The sequence below is a fragment of the Talpa occidentalis genome, unplaced genomic scaffold (genome assembly GCF_014898055.3).
Source record: "Talpa occidentalis isolate TD23 unplaced genomic scaffold, MPIMG_talOcc4v2.1 talOcc4.3, whole genome shotgun sequence".
Lineage (NCBI taxonomy): Eukaryota > Metazoa > Chordata > Mammalia > Eulipotyphla > Talpidae > Talpa > Talpa occidentalis.
In genome coordinates, this window is record NW_023603184.1 from 147,798,367 (window position 1) to 147,819,843 (window position 21,477).

At 56.6% G+C, this 21,477-nt stretch overlaps 1 protein-coding gene across 1 annotated transcript in view; it reads right to left on the bottom strand.

Moving 5' to 3' along the window:
- Nucleotides 1–15,627, bottom strand: part of NGEF (neuronal guanine nucleotide exchange factor) — a 31,018-nt gene extending 15,391 nt beyond the window's left edge. Inside the window, exons 1-2 of the mRNA XM_037524241.2 lie at nucleotides 15,489–15,627; nucleotides 10,515–10,819 (exon numbers count right to left, since the gene is read on the bottom strand). The gene's annotated coding sequence lies outside the window, so the exon portion shown is untranslated. The remainder of the gene's footprint in view (nucleotides 1–10,514; nucleotides 10,820–15,488) is intronic.
- Between the last annotated feature and the right edge of the window lie 5,850 nt (nucleotides 15,628–21,477).

The following is a 21,477-nucleotide window of genomic DNA, read 5'->3' on the forward strand; positions in this document are numbered from 1 at the left end:
CCCAGGCTCAACTCTTCGCTGTCTCCACCCGCCGCCGCCGCGAAGCCCACTCCCGCCTGGGTGCTTTTTGAAGGGTGAGAGCCGGTCCACTCTGGACACTTCTTTGGGGACCAAGCCAGGTTTGCAATTGGAGAGACCGTGACCAGCGTGGTGTCCACCAAGGACAGCCGAGCCTCTGAGAGGCCAAGGCCTCTGGGGGGTGTGAGACTGGCTCGTCCCTGGAAGGGGCACTTTCCTGGCCCTTCAGCAGCTTCGTGGCTGCCCCACCTGCAGGCACCACCTGCGCAGGGCTGTGCTTGGAGGGTGTCTCACCAGGAGGCGCTGGCCGGGGCGGGGGCATCAGGACCACGTCCCACAGCCAGGCGAGAAAGGCCACTCCCAGGGAGTGAGTGTCCATGCAGAGGGGAGGCAGGGCTCCCGGTGGGGCCTGGCAGCCAGGCCATGTGGGGGACCCCCACCCAATGGCCTGCGCAGGGAGGGGCACAGGGGCTCCAGTTTCCACACTATGTCCATCTCCACTGACCATCGTGTGGTCCAGAGCCACAGAGCTGCCGTGTCTCAGAGCCCACAGAGAGGCCGCCCCTTCATGCTGTAGCCTGAGCTGCTCACAGGGCCAAGTCACCAGGCTCAGAGTTCTTAGTCAACATAGATTTTTCTGCACAGAAAGGAAGATACATGTCGGAGAAACCACTGTCGCTCACCGGGCCCCCCAATGCGCTGGTGGAAATCACCCCAACACAGGGGGTCGAGACCCCTGAGACCACAGGCCCCAGGCCCGCCCCGTGCCCCACGAAGGGAGTCATCGCACAGATGCCCCAGCCAGGCTCCTCCCCCAAGGCAATGCAGGCCATGGTGCCCGTGCTTCTGCCGGTGCCCCGGAGCAGACCAGGAGCCTGCGCGCCAGCAGGGTGAGGCCCGAGGAGGCAGGGGCGCCAAGGAGAGCCTGGAGGAAACCTGGTTCTGATCCGAGCCACGCAGAGCACAGCGCGTCCTCTCAACGCTCGCGTTACCCGTGACTTGACCCAATTCAGCCCGCGCTGCCTTTCCCGGCCCAGCGCGGGGCTCGCTGGCCCCGGGGCGAGCTCACCACCCTCTCCCAGCCGCTGTTCCCGGGCCCTTCCTTCTTCCCGCACGGGCGTCTCTCCCTGCGGGCCCCTCCTGGCCCCGCCGCAGGGCTCCGTCCCGGCTGGCCTTTCTCGTGCCGGCGCGGTGCTGGCGAGCCCCGGCTGCCTCTGAGGCGGCGTGCTCGGCCGGCCCACGAAGCTCTCCTGCGGCCAGAGTTCCCGAGGTGGCCTCGTCGGGCCTGGAGCCAGAGGCTGCTGAGTGGGCGGGAGCTGCCCGCCATGTCCCTGTGGCCTACGGCCGCCGCCGTCTGGCGTCCTCGGCACGCACAGGAAAGCAGGGCACCCTTTCCCTCCAAGGGTCCCGCAGCCCCTTTCGGCCCGAGCCCCAGGCTCCTTGCGGGACGCGGTCCTGTGACCGGGTCTGAGCAAAGTGGAGCGTTGCCCCAGGAGCTGTGAGCCAGGCCTGGACTCGCGTCCAGAGGAGCCCGTCTCTGCTCCTGGCCCCATGTCGGCTGGTGCTGCTTCCAGCCTTAAAAGCGGCGAAAGCTCAAACCACAAGGAGGCATCATTCGGGGCCTAGTACATCACCCAAGATAAAACCATCCGCTAAGGGCGAACGCTGACCTTAGAACGGAGAGTGTGAAGATTGTTTGGCAGGATCGTCTCAAAATTTATACAATATTTAACCTTTAACTTAACAATCCCCACAGTGGTCCTCTGTGCAGACGGGAGTCGTTCATTGCTATAAATAATGCTGCTGTGCACGTGCCTGATACACGCCACGCCTCATTGCAGACGTCCGCCAGCGGGGCTGGTCAAACATGATGGAGCGTCACACACGCAGTAGCCACACGGAGCTACTGGAGAGGCAAGAAAAGAAGAAACAGAACAGCAGCTCTGTCGGGGCTGATACGGGAAAATTTATAACAATTCAGAACTATAACAACGTAGAGTCTCACACACACACACACACACACACACACACACACGCACACTCCCATGCACGCATGCACGCACGCCCTGAACATGTCTGATTTGGGAACTGGGTGGCTGAGGGCCTGGGTGGGAGGGAGACCTTTTCACTGTAAATCTTTCTGCTGTTTTTAAACTTTGTCTGGGGTGCACGAATTATTTACCAGAGAGGCATTTTAAAAAAGACTAATGGGGGCCTCCCTGGTGGCACAGGCGGATGAGCGCAGCGCTGTGAAGCTGTCCACAGCCTCTGCAGCGCCGGTTCAATCCTGGCCAGCTGGGGAGATATCCACATGGCGCGGCAGACCTCTCCTGTCTCGCCTGCTGCTCCCCCCAGCAGTGTATTTTGTCAGTCTGCCTGTTCTGTTCCCCGCTCTGTCTCTGGTGAATCCTCTCACCCTTCCACGCATCCAGCCTGTACCCCAGTTCTTGTGTAAAATAAATAAATCTTAAAAAAAAAGATTAATGGTGATGTTGCCACTTTGTGAGAGCAGTGACAGGCGCTTCCTTCTAAATCAAACAGTTCCTTCCAGGACACCCGATGTCCTGGGGGACGCTCTGTCCACCGTAAGCCACAGGACACGCCCTTCCCACGTCCCTCCCAACCTGGGATGAATTTGCTGAATTGTTGGGATTTATCTTAAAAGCGTCTAACACATGATTCCAGGAGGTCTGGGAAAGAAAATAAAATCATGATAGAATATGTAGCTGCAGTGGCATCACACTAAAACCTTTAAGTCATTTCCCTCTAAAACGGAAAGTTTTCCTTTGGGGAAAAAAGGAAGATGCAAAGCCAAAGTTGGGGAGACGGGGTGAAAAACAACAAAAACTCAACTCGGATTTCAGAGGCTGAGCAGGCTGGGACTGCGCGTCTCCCCAAACGCGATGGTCCCGGGGTTTGGGGGCGACGGCCGGGTGCCCACCCCTCTCCTTCCCGCAGGGTGGAGCTGGAAGCCCCGTGGACACCTGTGGCCCTGGAGACATTAAAATGCCACTGCTGGTGCATTTCTGGAGCTCTCGGACCAGGTGGGGACGCGGTGGGTCAGGGGACTGCACCCTGCTCGGCCGCAGACCCTCCTCCTTGCTTTGCATCCTCCACTTAGGACAACTCTGTGCTCTGCCGCTTTCCTGACACCCCTGCGCCCCACACGGCACACCCTTGTAATCTGAATATACACCCCCTTCTCCAACAAGGACTCAAATCTCCCCCAAAGGACAGAGAGAAGCAAGCGCTGCAGGGTAAGTTAGAAAACCACCAGGAAACGGAGCGAAGCCCAGGTGACGGCAGAGCGGACGCCCTCCCACTTCAGCTAATTTGTTTCTCCTCTTGCAAAAGGAGGAGGAAAACTCCCAGACTGTTCTAATAGCCTGATTCTGCGTGACCGATTAAGACGCGGCTATAAAAGGCCACCGTCAGGGGTGTGAGCAGCACTGCAAGGCCACCTGCTGCTTTTGCAGCTGAAGGAAGATGTTCTGGTGACAGATGGGGGGAGAGGTCTGTAGAGCCATGTGGGTCACTCCCTGGCCAGCCGGGGATCGAACTCTGGCCACAGTGGCTGGTGATAGCTTGATAGTGCTGAGACTTTAACCCCTCGGCTGCCAGAGAGGTCCCCAACACGTGCTTTTTAATGTGTGTGTCGCTGGCTGGCTGTGTGCTGTCACTCGGCAGCCCTGCCATCCTGAGCCTGCCTGGAACTCGCAGGCACAAGCACCTTAGAGCTGGGAGTGCCACCAGCTACTTCCCAGCTAGACTTCCAGGAACAGAAACCCCAGAACTTCCAGGAACAGAAACCCCACACAGCGTTCGTCCATCTTCCCGGGTGGTTTGGACACAACAATTGCTACCCGGTTCCTATCAGCTAGCATTCGAGTGTTGGCTTCAAATCCCAACACCAGGTTTTCAATATATTCTTGCAAGTCCCTGCCAGTCTCTCAAAAGCCTGTGCTTCAAGTCTTGCTTGAATTTGTACATCTTAGATATCCAGTGACTTTGAATTTTTCCCCTTTTTTCATTTAATCAGGGACCATTGGCCCTTTTCCTATGAGAACAATTTTCCTTTGTGCAAATCTTTCTCTTCTTGGTAACTTGCTAGTCGATGGAGAGGTCAGTTGGCCGGTGGAACCCCAAACAGTAGTGTCAGCGTGCTGCTCTCACAATGGGCCGCCTCCCTGAACTCCACGCTACATCCATCCTTTCCGACTCCCTGGGTTTTGGAAGCAGGCACCTGTCCGTGGCAGGGAAAGGCGCTTCTACCTTCCTTCCGCGTGGCTCTCTCTCTCGTTCCGTATCTCGAGCCCAGCCTAGGCCTCCAGAGCGCCGGTGCTGGCCGGTCGACTTCCTGCCTGTACCTTCTCCAGCCACGCCCCAGTGTCAGGCACTGGTCATAGATCGGAGCAGCCTCTGAGTTTGGTGGCAAGGTTGAGGGACGCCCCACTTCCCTCCCCAACCTCTGCGAAGATCGGGGTGCCTTTCTCCTCTGGTCACATCCTCAAAATGATAAATCTTGGTCCCAAACCTTAAACCCACTGTAGCATTAATGCACTTGCTCAATGTAGGTTATTCCTTGTACCTGCAGATTATGAATTTCTTACACTTTCTGTACATTTTCGCCTCCAAGCACAGTGCGACGGGCCTCGCTGTCTTCGGCGGGCAGGAGGAGGGGGCTTGAGCAAAACCAAGATGCTCAACCTATTTTACTTTCGGAGCTAACAGAGTAAGTTGCCGTTCTCAGGGTGTGCAGTCGTATGGATTCAGACACACGCGTGGATGCCTGTGACTGCCGCCGCCAGGACCCACGCTCGCTTCTGTCCCCGCCACATCTCAGCCTCCCTGCAACCGCGCATCTGTTCTGCCCCGCGGCTGTGTCCTGCGCAGAAGGCCACATGAAGGGACCCACAGCAACCTGTCTGCTTCTCTCACTCAGCAAGATGCCTTCCTGCTTCACCTCAGCGTGCGGCCCCGCGGCCCTTCCCTCGTATCACGGAGCACACGGAGCTGTCATCCACCCAAGTGTTAAGGGACATGTGGGGTGTTTCCAGCCAGGGGAGATCATGGATGGGGCTACTATAAACACGGTTTTCGTGTGTGCACAGAAAAGTGTTCTTCAGGCCATTGTTCTCAATCAAAGGCCTTTGCCTGTGCCCCGGGAGCACTCAGCCAGGCCCAGAGACACTGCTGTCGGAGCGCAGAGGTGGGAAGGGAGTCTGGCGGAGGTGGCGATCCCTAGACCGAGACGCACGGGTCCCAGGGGTCAGTCTCTGTACTGGGGACACACTGCGCTGGGCAGAGGCCAGGACAGGCATAGCTGGGGGGAAAGCGTGGGCCTTCCTCATGAGGACCCCGTCTCCCCAGAGTGGCCGGGCCAGTCTGCAGCCCGGCCAGCGCTGCGGGGGCTCCAGTGGCCCCTCCCAGGCACAGGAACTGGTGGAGAAGTCCACCAGTGGACTGTCCTGTTACTATCCTAACAGGAAACCTCTTAGTTCTAGGAGGTTTCTGGTAGATTCCTTGAGATTCTCTATGGAGACACTCAAGACTCCTGTTCATGGGGAGCTTTTTAGTTCTAATTTCCACTGAGACTTTCTTTGAACTTAGGCGTTATTTAAAAACGTGCTGCTTGAGTCCCAAGTCCCTGGAGATTTTCCTATTATCTTTACATCACTGATTTCTACTTTAATTCTATTAGGGGCAGAGAATATACGGTCTGATTACAGTTCTTGACATTTGTCTGTCTTGGCGAATGCTCCGTGAGCACTGGGGGACGTGCCATCCTGCTGTTGGGTGGTGTGTCCAACAGCTCTAGCTGGCTGATGGCATTCAGTTCTAGATCCTTCCAACTTCATGTCTTCTACTGAGCACTGTGGGTTTTGTTTGAACTTGCATGAGCTCCAGGGGTCAGATCAGCTGCTGATATCCTATCACCTGCGAATAATGTGTGGATTTCCCTGGTTCCCACGCCCTGGGCCAGGGCTCAGCAGGTAGAGTTTAGCCAGGACCAGCCCCTACACACCCATCCCCTTGCAGCAGTCTATTGCTGCATCACTCCACCGTGCCCGGTTCCTGCTCTAGAGTGGTTCACACTGGCCAGTAAGTTAGCAGACACGCTCTTTAATGTAAGTCACTTGACATGAAGTAGAATGAAGCGTTTGGCTCCTCAGTTGCACGGGCCACATCTCAATGCTCAACAGTCAGCGTGGAACATTCTGTTGCGACAGGAAGAGACAGCAGTGCTCGAGACCATTCTAGGCCACAAGGGACTCTCGTGCTCCGATGCCTTGGACCAACCCAGCCATCTAGGGCACGTTGCTTTTGTGGGTGATTTTTTGAGTTGCTGGTAGATTTTGCTGTTTTAAAATTTTTTAATTTTCGAACCAATTTTTGATACCTTGTATTTTCCCAGGAAATCACAGCTCTCATCCAGACTACGGGGTGCTTCCTGGGTCTCCACTCCACCTGCTGTCCTCATGTGGGTGCCACCCCTCATCTGTAGTCGACATCTCCACTCATTTAAGTTTGTATTTGTTCCTTATTTATTAATTAAAGCATGGAAAATTGTCGATTTTTATACAAACGAGCTCTGGTGGCATTCCGTATATTTTAAAAATATCTGTAACTACCAAATTTATTTTCCTCTCCCAAAGGTTTGGAGCACTTAAAACATGTTTCATTTGACAGTTTTACACAGTCAAAATGTATGTTCTGGTAAGGGAGAGACTGCGGCTTACGCAACTTCAGTAAATAATTATCAAGCTTTTGTTAATGCTTAATGTAGGATCTCTTTTGGGTGGTGTTCACGGACACTGGAAAAAAATATTGCATCTCTTTAGAGTGCTCTGTCCAATAAAAATATAATGTCAATCCCATACACATTTCTTAAATTTGGCAGCAGTCATATAAAAAAGGGTAAAAATGGGAAAATGCAATGTATTTTACTTAATCCAATCTATTAAAATAAAATCATGTCAACAGGAAATTAAGGTAAGATCATTCATAAGGGAATTTACGTTCTCTGTCTTTGTGCTAAGTCTTGGACACTTGGGGTGCCTGTTACTCAGACACGTCTCTCGGTTAGGACTGGCCGCGTGTGAAGGGTCCCTGTGGCCGCGGCCCCCAGCGAGAGCGCAGCTTCAGAGCCCAGAGGTCAATGAAGACGCCCTAAATGGAGCCCCCAGGCGCTGAGCCCCAGCGCTCCCCCTGCTTCCAACAGAAGCGGCAGGGCCCACATCTCTGCTCACGCCTGGGTCCGGCCACACACTCCACACAGTGACCTTGACACCGTCAAGTCTGCCTCTTGGGAACAACCTTCTGAAGAGAACCACACAACATCCAGATGATTGGGTTTAAATCAACAAAAAGACTGATTTTCTAGAAAAATGAAGAAAAGATTTTTACGTCACAGAAGGGATGATGAACGAGGCGAGATGGCCAGTCGCTTGGTCACGTCAGCCTGGCACATGGCGCCGAGTCCCCTCTACACCCACACGGCCACCTGCCCAGCTCCAGGAGGGGGTGCTGTGCCCCCCCCAACTTTGCAAATAAGGCAAGGAAGGCACAGGGAGGAAGGTAATGTGCCGCGGCCACAGCCGAGACAGAAAACGTTTGAAACATCAGCAGATCAACACTGAGGACCATGTTCTGCTGAGGGTAAAGCTGCTGTCGGTGGAGAAGACAAATTGCAACAACCCAATAGAAACAAAAAGACAAGAACAGGCAGCTCCCAGCAGAGGCCTGGACGGTCCCTGAGCCTGTAAGAGGAAGCTCCCGAGGCATTGAGGCCAGGCCGTGAACACAAGGGAGGCCTTTCCATGCAACAGATGAGCAAGGCTCTCCCTCCCTGGCGCCGGCGCGGGATTTCCTGCTTTTCTGAGTGGCGTTGGGCAGCGCCCACCGGCGTGGGAAGGCACTTTGCTTTTGTGCAGCAACGCCACTTGGGGCACCTCTCTCCCAAGCATCTGTCTCTGCGGCAGCATCTGTCTTTCGCACAACATCTGTCTCTTCCAGGCATCTCTCTTTCCCAAGCATCTCTCTCCCCCAAGCACCTGTCTCTCCCACAGCGACAGGCTCACACGTGCACAGGCCGGGGCCCACAGACGCTCTCCTAACCCACCGGCATGAGGCCTAGCCAGAGGGCGTCCCTGCAAAGCCATGTGTGGATCGCCCAGCCCCAGGGCAGTGGCCCCCTCACACTCCTCTCCCCGCCTCTGAGCCCCCCACACTATCTGTGAGCTTATTCTGGGCCTCTGCGCAATTATGCCCTTTCGTGATAAAACTGAGTTTCAGTGCAAATTGCTGTTTCCATGACCGCAAAGCTGAGAGCCCTGAAGAGTCTCGAAACGTCAAGTCAATAAAAAGCAAAGCAAATTGCTGTTTCATGAAACATGAAAATCTTTAAGGATTTTGCCCAGAAGAATCTTGCCAAGTGTCAAAACCCTGCAGTGAGCCGGTGCGTGATGCCCCCTGAGCGGGAGGGGGAGGAAGCGAGGCTGGAGACCCCCGCGCCAGAACAGGCGGGACAAGGGCTCCGTCTGCTTCTTGAAAAGGAATAGCCACGCGCTGACGTGCTGCTTACGGGAACTTAAAACATTTCACAAATAAAGCGATTCCTCGAGCAACACACAACGGCTCTCTGCTCCCTTGGTCCTCTTTCTTGCCCTGAATTTTGCCGCTTGACCACGTGTTTCGTTTTCTCATCAACTGGAGAATTTCTGTCTTTCCTTGGTAGAGTTGAAGCTCCTTACATTTGTTACAAGTGGAATGTGTGCTGCTGGCTCGGACATCTTGTTTCGTGCTGCTTGTTTCGGGCGCTTTTTTACAACTTTGCTTTCCTTTTATCGCGAGGCCCTGCCTGCCTTCTCTGCTTTTAGCTGGGTTCCCGTGGTAAGTTTAGGCCGCGGTTTAAGTTCTACTGGAGTTTATGGAGACGCTTTCCAAATGGTATTTTAAACCTCTAGTTTTTAATTATTTAAGTGAAAAAAAAAATTCCCCCAGAAACGGGCCTGGTTCTGGGTACTGAGCGAAGCCCGCGGGCGCACTAGGAAGAGGCCCGCGCAGAGCTAAGGGGAGCGCTCCGTTTCCATGCAGTGGGAGCTGGGGGTGGTGGCCAGTCCATGGCCTCTGCCTGGGGCTCATGGGAGGGAGGAGGGCTGACCCAGGGGGGTATCTCCATGACTTCTGGCACCTTCTACACAGTTGCTTTTGTGGGCAAAGCCTGGCAAGGTTTTCTCAGGCAAGCTCCGCCTGCTTCCATGGACTGCCCGCGCCCCCTAGACCACCCACCTCCGTTTCCTGTGGGAAGGGTGGCTTCTTCAGCTCTCCTCGCAGTACTTTAGAGGGGAGCCCGGAGCAGCCGCATCGGGATGGTAAAGAGCTGTGTGTGCTGTGATTTCATAGAGCACTCGCAGGAGTCGTGTACAAAGGGCGGCTGGCCAGCCCCCAGGGCGTCCAAGGCCAAACCAATTCCTCCGGATCCCGTGGGGCAGCGCAGGTGCGCCCCAGGTGGCTCTTCCAAAGCCATGTCTCTGGAGCCCTCCCCAGAGGTGTGGGAGTCCCACAGCTTCTCTGAGGAGACCGGCCGGGGCTAAGCCCGACTGGGTCATTAACTGTGTCTGTGCAGGCAGCACAGGAGGGAGGCGGTGCAGGAGGGCAGAGCTCTGGGGCGGGGACAAGGCCAGCAGGTGGGCGCGGTGTGGGCAGGGGGAGCCTGCAAGCACAGTGACCAGAACCGCACAGCACAGGCCAGTAGCCCCGATCTCGGGGGACACACGCCCTCCTCTGGATCACTCCTCCCAACCACGTCCTCTCCTGACTGCTGGCCACGTTCTTCTCTCGTCACCCCAGATCTCCCCTCTATGTCCACTCTGCTCAACTTGGATTCCTGCGCTACTCATTCCGTCACTGCTCACTTTTCATTGGCTCCGCTCTCTGCCAGCGACGAACCCTTGGGTGGCTCAACGATCTTCTCAGCCCAACTGACGGGCAAAGTTGGCTGCCGATGAGGCTGGGGGGAGGGGGGAGGAGCCGGGGGGTGCGTGGCACAAACCCCAGACTTCTGCACTGTTTTAGGGAAGGTGGGTGTCTGAGGGTGTTCTTTTAGAGCCCCCCGTTCACCCAGGTCAAGGCACTCTAGCACAGAGCTGTGCGCAAGATCGTGAGTGACAAGCACAGATGACGAGCCGCTGCCCAACCTCGAGTTCAGCATCCCCTAGGGCACTGCATCCACGCCTGCCACGGGTCCCCGACAGTCACCCCAAAGGTTATGAAGCCACAATCTTACTCTCCAAAGAGACAGCACGCTGGGAACACACAATAGACGGGTCGGCGCTCTCCTGCAAGGTACCTTGGCATATTTTTGCTGCCTGTGAATTTTCCTGCATGATCTGAGTGGATAAGCCCTGCCAGTAATTCTTCTGGGGGGGGCCTGCGCCTCCTCTGAAAAGCCTAGCACCGGCTGTTGCACGGGACGCCCCCACCCTGCAGCTTACCTCCTGCAGCTTGACCTCCTCCGGCTGGAGGATGTCCAGCACCCCGCTGCTCCGAATCTCTGGGAGATCCTGCCAGAGGTTAAACCTGGAGTGGGGGTTACTGAGCAGGCAGATCTGGGGCAGAGCCTTCCTCACGGGTGGGCTGGGCAGCTCCTCCTCCTCTTCCTCCTCTTCGTCCTCCTCCTCCGGAGTCTCCACGCTGCCTGGGGACCTGTCAGCATTAGCTTGTATTTCTGCATCTTGCTTCCTCCTGGTTTCGATTTCCTGGAGTGTCGATTTATCTCGGTATTCCTGATACAGGAGCCCTGGAAGCAGACAGAGTGGCGATGAAGAAAAGAAAAAATTTCAGGCAAAGATCCTTCCGGATCGCTAGTCAAGGCTTTGTGCCCTTGTGGAGGCGAGTGCTCGGCCGAGCACGGCAGCTGAGGTGTGTGTCAGCGCGACTTCACTTCCCGAGCGAGACCTGCACGATAGGAGTTTTTGCAAGTACAGCATGGACTCAAAGTCCAACCACACCAGCTATGCTGGCAGACCTGGCAAACAGCAGGAACCTAGCTCTTGGCGTGTTAATAACCAACGTGCATGAGGTTGCTGGAAACGTCCCACCTGCGTTCCAGGAGCTCATCAGGATGCCCTCCGGAGCGTTAAATGCATCCATATTAAAACTCACACATGCGGACTGTGACATGAGAGTAGTTGTAAATTTGCCCTTTGCAGTCAAATCTACTACTCACCAGCCTGATGATTCCAAAGGGAAACATTCCTTTGTTGCTCTCACAGTTTCAGCTTCCTTTCCTGACTGACTGTGCTTGGAATGAACGCATTCTAAGTCTCTAAGGGGATCTGGGGGATCAGAGGACTCAGCGCACAGGTGGCACCTCCACCAGGAAAACGTCATTCCTGATGTCCTGGCCTCAGGCGGGGGCTGGTCTCTTCACGTAGGAGGTGCAGGAAGCTTCAGTGGCCGGGGGTTCCCAGCTGGGCTGGGTAGGGAGGGGGCTGGACTGCAGGGCCTTGTCCGCTGCCGCACCATGGAGGAGGCGGGCTGTCCCACGGGCAAGGGTTGGTCCCGAGAGTCCTCAGACAAGCAGCCCTGGTCTCCGTTTAGGAGGACGGTGTGAGGAGCTGGAATGGTGCTAATTCTCTAGCCGGAGGCCTGCACCGGAGTGGAAGTGAGGGGTGGAGTCATGAGTCCGAGTCAGGGACAGTGATAAGGTACAAGGCAGACCTGGTAGGCGCCGGGTGCCGGGTCATAAGGTGACCTGGTGGCCCCAACTCAAGGAGACCAGGGACACGGGAGGAGGTGCCAACTAAGGGGTGGGACGGTGGAGACCCAGGTACACCGGGGGGCGCCTGGAGAGGCCAGCGGCAGCTGGATACACTGGTCTGGAGATGGTTCAGGGCCCCTTGATATTTAGAAAACAAAGATGTTTTGCCTCAGAAAGTCCTAATATGGAGGAACTGCCCCTTGAAAGTCCTTTCTCTGACAGTGCAGTACAGATGTCGGCCATTATTCCTTTTCATCTGTTAAACACAACTAAACAGTAAAAAAGGAAAGTGAGTTGCTTTGAAATCCTAAATGCGACTGGATAAATTCATAAACAGGAGCCCGATACGTCAGCCCTGTGGATTAAATTAGTTGTCTTCCCATGCTCCATAAAGCTAAATTATAAAGGCTTTAGGGTAAGTGTAATGTTTACTTAAAACAATTAAGAGCCTGCATTTTTCCAATATTACAATCCAGCAGACGATTACACGGAGTTAATCAGACGAAGGAATGAAGAGGGGAACTGAGGGCTACGCGGAACACATCCCAGATTCAGCTGCGGGCAGGAGATAAAACACGATCGCCGACACCAAACCAATCATCTGTTTAAGAGACAGAAAGAAGCCAGTTTGGATTCACTTTTCATTGCTTAGTGTGGTGGTCCCACACGGTAGGTCTGTATATATTTATGGAATTGACCCAATGTAATTTCCAAGCTTCACAAAAGGGTTTAATTTGATATATTTTGAAGGTTCAAAAATATGTCTTATGTATGCTGCAGTTGGCAAACCCTAGGTACATACTATTGCCAACATCTCACTGCACTATGTGATCTCACATATGCTGAAAAAAGACAAAAATATCAGCATTGTGGGTAGTTGGGTTAGAAGCAATTATTTCTGGGACACCATCGGCTTTCCTTCCTCTATCTCCCTATACTTTTTCTTCCCAGACGACAGGGGAAGGGTTTGATTTGGGTGCTGACCCATCCTGTTCTAGAAAGTGGGTGAATGTTGACTGATAAAACCTTCCGTGACAGTTCCCTATGCCAGTGTTGACTCTAGACTTGGGCAGATGATACAAACTGGGTAAGAAGGGTAAGGGGATATCGTCTAAGGTCTTCAAAAAGGTGCCCCTCCCCAACAGACTCTTGAAGACAAATAGCCCTTTCTGTTTTTACACACGGCTGCTTGAGGAGGTGATGCCTGGAGCTGTGGCAGCCATTCTGTGACATGAAGCCCAAACGCTGAGAATGCTGGAGGGAAAGGAGCTGGGTCATTTTTGGTTGAATGAACCAACTCCAGAATTTCTTAGCTGTGGAATCAGGTCACTTTTTTTCCCCCTCTATATTTGTGACTTGCAGCCAAAGATGCCCAATACAAGTAATTTTAGAATTTTCTTAAAACATCCTCCTTTTTGAAATGTTTAGAATATGAAGTCAAACACCAGTTTTCCTGGAGTTATTGTGATTACCAAGAGTTATCTGACACACCATGGAACCATTTTTCACACTGTTCATTTTCATTACTCTTAAAATTCAGATTCCATATAATAAAAATAGAGTAACTTTGCCTGAAGAGCTATATAGTATCAGATTAAATTTCTGTACTTGACTGATTGCCAATCTATCATGTTTTCCTATTTTTTATTTTGTACCCTAGTAAGCACAATTTTACACGGAAGTTAATTTTACCTGTAAAATCTTGCACCTGGATTATACCCATGCAGACTTAGAAGGCTCCGTTCCTCTCTCTCTTAATCAAAACCATCTACACCAGCCTGGTTGTACTGCTCTGAAGCAGGAGGTGAAGCTCTCAGCCCCTCTTGCCAAAGCCCCTGCAGTTATTGAGTTCCAAAGAGTCTTTTTTTTTAAATGCTCCAAACAGAAACTTCTGAAAGATCAGGGAATTCCCTTAATTATCAGTGAGCACCTTCTATGTGTCAAGCATTTGTGAGATCCAGAGACAACAGCCCACACATACACAAACGTCCCCCGTCCCAGTCACAGGGTCTCAGGGCCTGGCCTGGCCTGGTGGGGAGTGCTGTGACCTCCAAGAGTGGTCTACAGAGCTCACTGCGCCTTCCTCCCCTCTTGATTCCATGGTGTCCTTCCGAGCCTGCGTCCTTTCCTACGTCTGGCAGGAATTCACAGAGCAGAACGCAGCCAGGCAGTTGTAGGAATCTGCTTCACACAGGCCCGGTGATGAGGAAGCGCAAAGACTCAGCGACAACTCTGTGCTGTCACTGGACACCTCTGTGACCTTCCCCCACCGGACCAGCAGATGCTGGCTGCAGGCGGTGGGAGGAAGGACTCAGCCTCAGCCCACTGTTTGCCAAACGAGCAGGCCGCGGGCGGAGAGGAGCAGGCATCCACGCTTGCCCGGGTCATGCTCCCAGTTTGGAGCAGCTGCGGCTGACCCAACAGGTCCAGCTGCCTCCTGGACGGGGTCTCCCCACACGCCCCTATGGCAAACCTGGCCCTAAGGAAAACGTCATGCTAGCAAACCCACCAATGGCGCCTCTCCCTGAGAGAGGAGACCCCTCACCCGGCATTTCCTTCCTGACCAAGGCACTGATCTTAGCCGAGAGCGTCCGTTTCAGGAAGGTGACCGTCAAGTTGTCCGGCTCGGCCGAGATGGCACAGAGCTGGGAGAAAGGGTTTCCTGGTGCCTTAGTTCTCACACGAGCCCCTCTCCCACGTCCCCAGGAATCAAAGGGACAGGCGCCGCCACCCTGGGGCTGACATGCTGGGACCCAGCCCGGAACAAAATCCAGAGCCTGCAGCGCTCAGCCCCCTCAGCCCCCAGGGCCCAGCTCCTCTCAGGCTCAGCCTGGAAAACCCCCGCCAGGGAAGAGCCGGTCCAGGGTGTCCAAATGCAGGGCTCCGGGGGATGGAGGTGTTGCTTCGGCTGGAGACACCCCAGGTTTGCTCAAGACACCCCAGGTCTGCCTGTGTGCTGGGGACAGAGCGCTTCATGGGGCATTTACTCAGGTAAGGGAATCCCCAGGCGCGCTGCTGGCCGAGCCGGTGGACTGACCGTCGCCCTGACACCAGCCTGCCCGCCCGGCCCCCACCTCACCCGCCGGCGGGGCGCAAGGAAGCTGACGTCACTAGCAGCTCTGGACTTTGAAAGGCAAGACCGAGGTCCCGGGACCCTTCTCCACCCGCGCTGCGCTCAGCGTCCACAGCCGCCCAGGGAGGGCGGGGCCGGCCTCCTTCCTGACCCGGGGGTCCCGTCCTGCCTCCGCTTGGCCCGCCCTTCCCTGTGCCAAGTGGGCACAGCCGCCCGCTTGGGAGTCCCGCCCGCAGCCTGGTTCTCTCAGAGGCTCCCCCAGTCCAGGCGCCTCCTCTCTCGCTGCAGGGCCGCGCTCCCGCCGCGGGTCAGCTTCCAGGTCTCGCCCGGGTCCCTCCCCGCCGGGGCGTCTCCTCCTGCAAGCACCTCACCCACCCTCCTGGCAGGGGCGACCGGGGAGCCACAGCACGTCCGGGGAGGGGCGGGGGCGCACCCCCTGCGGAGCCAGCAGGTCGCAAACGCAGAGGCTCGCGCGCAGCCCCGCCCGACCCGGCCCGGGGCAAACCGCGGCCTGGTAGGGAGCCGCGACGTCCAGAGGTTCCTCGGCCCGTCGGGCACATCGGCTCCCACAAACGCCGGGGCGCCCCAGCGAGAACCCCGTTCCCAGGCGAGCCCCGCGGCCCGGACACCCACCTATTTGCTCGATGAGGTTTCTCCAGGAGTCGGCGGGGATGGGGTGGATCCTCTGCAGGGCCTCGGTGAGCGTGGCGGGGCTGTCGGCCAGCGCCGGGCAGTCCTCGGGCGTGGCCCCGCTCCCCGGCGTGGAGGGCGACTCGCTGCCGGGAGAGGGGCGCGCGGGGGTTATTTTTACGCGACGACACACCCGGCCCGCGCCCGCCGGCCCGACCCGGCGCCCCGCGGGGGGGTGTCCGCCAGGGCGCGCCCCGTGATTCACGCGCCGCCGCCCGCCCGGCCCGCGCGTCTGCGGAGCCCGCGGCCGGCGTCGGAAACTTGGCGCCCGCGCCCGGGGCCGCCCCGACGGTCCCCGCCAGCCGCGCCGCCCCCGCGGGCCCCCGCGTCCCCGCGTCCCCGCCGCGCCGTGGGGCCCCCCGCGCCCCTGCTGCCCCCGCGGGGCCCCCCGCGCCCCCGCCGCCCCCGTGGGGCACTCCTGCGCCCCTGCTGCCCCCGCGGGGCCCCCCGCGCCCCCGCCGCCCCCGTGGGGCACCCCGCTGCCCCAGCGGGACCCCCCGCGCCCCCGCCGCCTCCGTGGGGCCCCCCGCGCCCCTGCGGGCCCCCGCGCCCCTGCGGGCCGGAGAGGGGTCGGCACGCGCGGGCGCCGGAGAGGGCGCGGGGGGGGGCGGCCCGGCGCGGGGGTCCGGGCGGGGGCACCCGGCGGGGACGCACCTCGCCGCCGCCACCCCCGGGTCGCGGGGCCTCGCGGGCCGGGGGCGCGGCCGGGGCGGGGGGCCGGGGCCGGGGCGCGGGGCGCGAGCGCGGGGGGCGCGGGCGGCCCCGCTGCTCACCTGCCGGGCAGGTGTCCCGCCGCCGACTCCCGCGCGTCGCTCTCCGAGGCGGAGCTGTCGTGGTCCACCGCGCAGGCGGCGCTGAAGGCGGCGGCCAGCAGCTCCATGGGGCCGGCGGGCGGGCGGGCGGGCGGGCGGGCCGGGCCGGGCGCGGGCGCCGCTGGAGCCGGAGCTGCCGCGGCCGCTGCCCAGAGCTCGGCGAGCGGCGGGCGGGCGCGCGCCCGGAGGCGCCGGTTGCCACGGCAACGGGAGGCGGGAGGCGCGCGGCGGGGGCGAGGCCGGCGGCCGCGGGCGGGGAGCGGGCGGGGCGCGACCCGGGACCTCCCGCGGGGCCCGCGCCCTCCCGCGCGCGGCGGGGTCCCCGGGGAGGGGCGGCGGGCGGGGGCGCGGGGGCTGCGCGCGCGCTTCCCGCCCCTCGGCGCCGGCCGAGACCCCCTGCTCCGCGGGAGAACTCGGGGGGCCCCGCGACGTGACCCCCCGCGCGCGCCCTCGAGCCGGGTCTCCGGGGCCCCGTCGGCCCCGCGCAGCCTCGGGCGCCCCCTCGCCCCCCGCGGCGCGGGACCCGCCTCGGCCGCGCCCCGGGACGGCGTCCTCCAGGGGCGCCCCCGTCCGCGCGTGTGCGAGGCGGGGACCCGCCGCCCGCCGGCTCCCAGCTCCGGCCGTGGCAGGGGCCGGCTCGGGGGTCTGGCCGCCGTCAGGACCCCCGGCTGGGTGCGGGGGCGCGAGAGAAACACGGTGTCCCCGAACCTCCAGCCGCTGCCCCTCCTCCCTCTGGGCCCCTCGGAGTCTGCCCCGGGGACGCGGACGGCGCAGAGACCGCGCTGGAGCCTGGAGGGCGAAGGGCCCCGCGGGTGTGGACGCCTGGAGGGATTCCCAGGCCGCCCGTGCCCGCGCCGCGCCCTGCAGGGGGCACCGCGCGGCGCCCGTGGCCTGTTGTGCGCCGGGCCAGCCCCTGTGGCTCTGGTCCCCGGGACACTCACGGTGGGGAGTGGCGTGCAGAGAAAATGGAAAATTCTGCACAATTCCTGCATATTCCACCCCCGGCATTTGTTTAAATGAACAAAGTCTTCGGGTTTTGGGGACGCAATACTCCTGGGGGGAGGCGCCGGAGACGCTCTTGGAAAAGAGCGGCCTGCACGGCCAGGCCAGCCCCAGCAGGGCACCGGGGCAGAGGGAGTAAGTTAGACGGGAAGGGAAAGAACGCAGCTCAGGAGGTGGGGCTCTTTGCCTGGAAGGGGGAACCCCTTCGCAGACACCATAGGGAGACCCCCATGCTACCTGCCTGTTCCCCCAGCTCTGACTCCAGGAAGGGCTGCCCAGGGAATCTGGAGGGATTCTCTGCTGCAGAACAACCGCCCGGTCATGCCCACGCAGTGGTCACCAGGGTCTGCTTTGGTTCTCGGGCCTGACACTCCCTGGTGGAGCTCGACCAGCCAGTCCCACTGAGCTCCAGGTCCCCCGAGGAGGCAGACCAGACGGTGCCCTGCAGGCTTCAGAAGGTCTGTGTGACCCACCCAGTCTTGTCTTTCAGCCAGTCCCCCCTCCTTGCTGCCGTCCACAGCATCTTCACACGGGCCCTCTCTGCCTTCCGCGTTCCTTTGCACCTGGCGGGCTCACCGGGGGCAGCTCTGGCACACACTCCATCTCCCACCACCCAGCAGACACCAGGAAGCAGGGAGAGCAGGGCCGTCCTCACCCACTCAGCGATGCCTGGCTGGGCCCCCTGCATCACCAGAGTCCTTCAAAGCAGACCCTCTTCCCTCCTTATCTGGACCCCTCCCCAGTCCATCCTTCCCTCCGGCCCTCTCTGAGCTGTGGATCTGCTTCGTCCCTCCCCGGCTTGACACTCCCTGGCCGGAATTCTGTCCTCTCCTGGCACCGCAAGGGGCTCTTTCCCCGGGCTCAGCCCTTGCTAGCAGCCTCAGGGCCGCTGCCCTTCCTGGTTCTTTTCAGGCTTTGGTTTCAGCACATATTTTCCCAGCCTCTAGGCTGGATTCCCCTAGTGAGGGCCTCTTCCTCCAGCTGGGGGGTGTGGGGGTGTGTGTGGGGGGTGGGGGGGAACTGAACCCAGACCTTGCCCCAGTGTAAGCAACAGCATGGCTTGACCCTAGAAGCCCCTGGGAGTGGGGCCCCCCCTTCTGCTGAGCCTGGGGTTCCTCCTGCATCTTACTCCATCCTGCTGGCCCGGGAAGAGCACTGTGGGGTGCCATCAGCCCCCCAGTGGGATGGACTCTTCATGGAGGCTGTTACTTTCACATGTTGCTGCCCGGAGGGGAAAGAGTCTTTTTTCTAATCAGAAAATAGTCAGGTGAAATTACACATATTGAGATGAGGATAATACAACCTTCCAATTGAAAAATAAGCCAAAAATATCCACCTAATTATAAAATCAGTTTAGAGATTCACTGAGTTCTGAAGACATATAACCTTAAACTAAACCCCCATGTTCTATTTTTTATCATATTTGGTGCTTATTAGGCAGGCATTTGCTAAAATCTCCATTTAGCCAACATTTTGCTCAGAATCATTCACAAAATAAACTATTAATAAATATTTCAAATATTTGCACCTAGCTAGCACACAGTAGGTACTCTGCATGTGTGTGTTAAGGAATGGATGGTGTGTTTTAAGAAATAGTTATTTTACATATCTTATCTAAAGATGGTTGCTTTCTTTTTTTTTAGGTTATAAATGGTAAACACTAGAAACAAAGTGAATTCTTTATGTAGTAACCTCAGGCTTCAGAAATCTTTTTTTATGTTTAAAGAATGTTACTTTGTCCTGCTAGAAGCAGAAGAAAGCTTAGCAATAATCGAGTGCAACACTTTTATAGGAAAAGAAGCAGGGTCCGAGGGTAAAAATGACAAGCCCAAGCTCACATTGCTGGCTCATGACAGACCTTGGAAGTGTCTGCTGGCAAAGTCAAGACCATGTTGTGTGGGGTAGGGAACTGCACATTTATACTCACTTATTCTAAGTATTTTTAAGATCATAAGATCTGGCACCAGACTATCAAATGTGAAAACATTTGTATTAAATATAATAGGAAAATGACTTGAATTTTTGTTTTTGTTTTTTTGTAGTGAGAAGATATCCCACAAATATAGGTTGAAAACTTCTAGAGACAGGTTCTTGGTCACTTTTAAAAACTGTAGCTTTTAAATTAAATAAATAGTAGTTTATTTTGTCACCCCCCAAAAGATTTTTTGGGTTGCTTTGAAAATCAACAAATTTAAGCCACTTTGGTGGCACCAGCAGTGCCTCAAGGGATAAATGGACCCCCCCAAACTGAGTGAGTTCGGGGAAGGACAAGATGGAGCCCTCTCTACCACACCAAGAAACCCCCAAACCTATACTCAATAGATGGAAAGCTTTCTCCATACGGAGACTTCCAGAAGTAGAATGCTCTGTGGGTGTGGAACGTACGCTACCGGTGAGGTGGAGGTGAAACTCTCTACTTTCTTTTTATTGTGAAAATAAGTTATAAATGTGTGAATCTAATACATTATGGAAATGCACTAAAAACACAGTGTAGCCCTGTGTTACCTGAGAGGCTGGTTTCCTAGGGGTGATCAAAAGCCACTGGAATGTTAAATCTGGTGGGGGTGGCTTGGCCGTGACTTGGGGTCACATTAAACAAGGCGACTACATCTGTAGCTTAAATCTGACTTGAATCTGTAGCTTTCACTGGACTAAACTGTAACGGGGAGCATAACAGCTTTCAGTGCAGGCCGAGTCCTTCCAATGAATTTGCAAACTGGAGCGTCATCTTGGAGACTCGCCCCAAACTCAGAGCTGAAGATGGTCTCAGGACGGTCTCCTGACTTCAAAGCCTCCGACGTGATTTAGAGTACAGTAGCCTCGTTGCACGAGCAGGCTTCCTCTCCGTGATCTTTTCTCTCCCGCCGTCTTCCCTGATCATAGCTGCCTGGTTCATTTTCCTCAACCATACCTAACCCTACCATCTGTTATCTTCAGTGACTCTTCAGTACCTTGCTGGTCACTGGCTGCTAATGGAGTTGATGCCCAGGTGGAAGTGGGGTGACCTGAGTGTTCTCCTGGCCCTGCTCTTTGCTGTGAGCCCTGTCCTGTTAGCATGGCATGTGTGGTTTCTCTCCTCAGCGGACCTGCACTTTGGGGGTGGGGGGGCTGATGTATCTCCACACCCCCAGCATCTAGCACACCCAGGATGCATCCAGAAATAGATGGTGAATAAATAAATATGGGGGGCTGGTAGGCATCATGTTGCTATATCCCTGGTTTCTGTCTCCCTTTTAGTTTTTGAGGGGAACAGAAACATTGCCTTGGTGTTAAGCTTGCCCTTCTCTGGATAAGTTTTCTTTAAATGGCCTCTTTGACAACTCGCTGGCCTCTGAGGTTAGTGTCCCAAACTTGGAGAAGGTAGTCCTGACCCAGGATGGTGAGTCAGAGCATCATTAAAATTGGATTCATTGCTTTGGTGAAGTGAGGAGTGTGTTGTTTTTGTTATTTTTTCATGTGGTTGCTATGGTGGACAGTTATAGCTTTGGTTAAACAGGGAAAAGTCCAGAGGGATGAAGAGCTGCTTACAAACCTTTGTCTGGCTTAAAGAGCTGTGCTAGCCTTGAATGGCTGTCAGTGACTGGGAAGCAGACAGTGAGGTCTTTGGGCTTAACTGCTGAAGATTTGATAACCCTAAGCTGAATACAAACATTTTCAGATTAAAAACATGTGTCCCAGCTTTGCCCCACTTCCAGACCCAAGAGGCAGCCCTGATGATGTTGCCTGGCTCAGAAGATGCTGGAATTCCCAAAGCATCTGTCAGTCCCCGGGCTCTTCGTGTGTCCTTCAGACCCTGGGACAAATGGCGCCCATGTCTCCAGCTCTGAGCAGCAGAGAGTTGTGTGAGCCTGATAGAGATGGAGCTCTCCAAGCAGGCCCCCCAAGAGAAGTCATGGGTACGAGTCTGCAATGCTTGGGTGCTCTGAAACTGTGGGAAGTGAGAGAGGGCTTGGAGTGTGGGTTTCCCTGGAATCTTCCTAGTGGAGGTGCCCTGATGCACCGGGTCTGAGGATCTGCGCTCTGGGCAATGTGGGCTTTTGACTCGTGGATGGTCCTGAAACCAGGGGATCAGGAAAAGCATGTTATTTCTAAGATATATTGAAGATGAAATTTGGAGT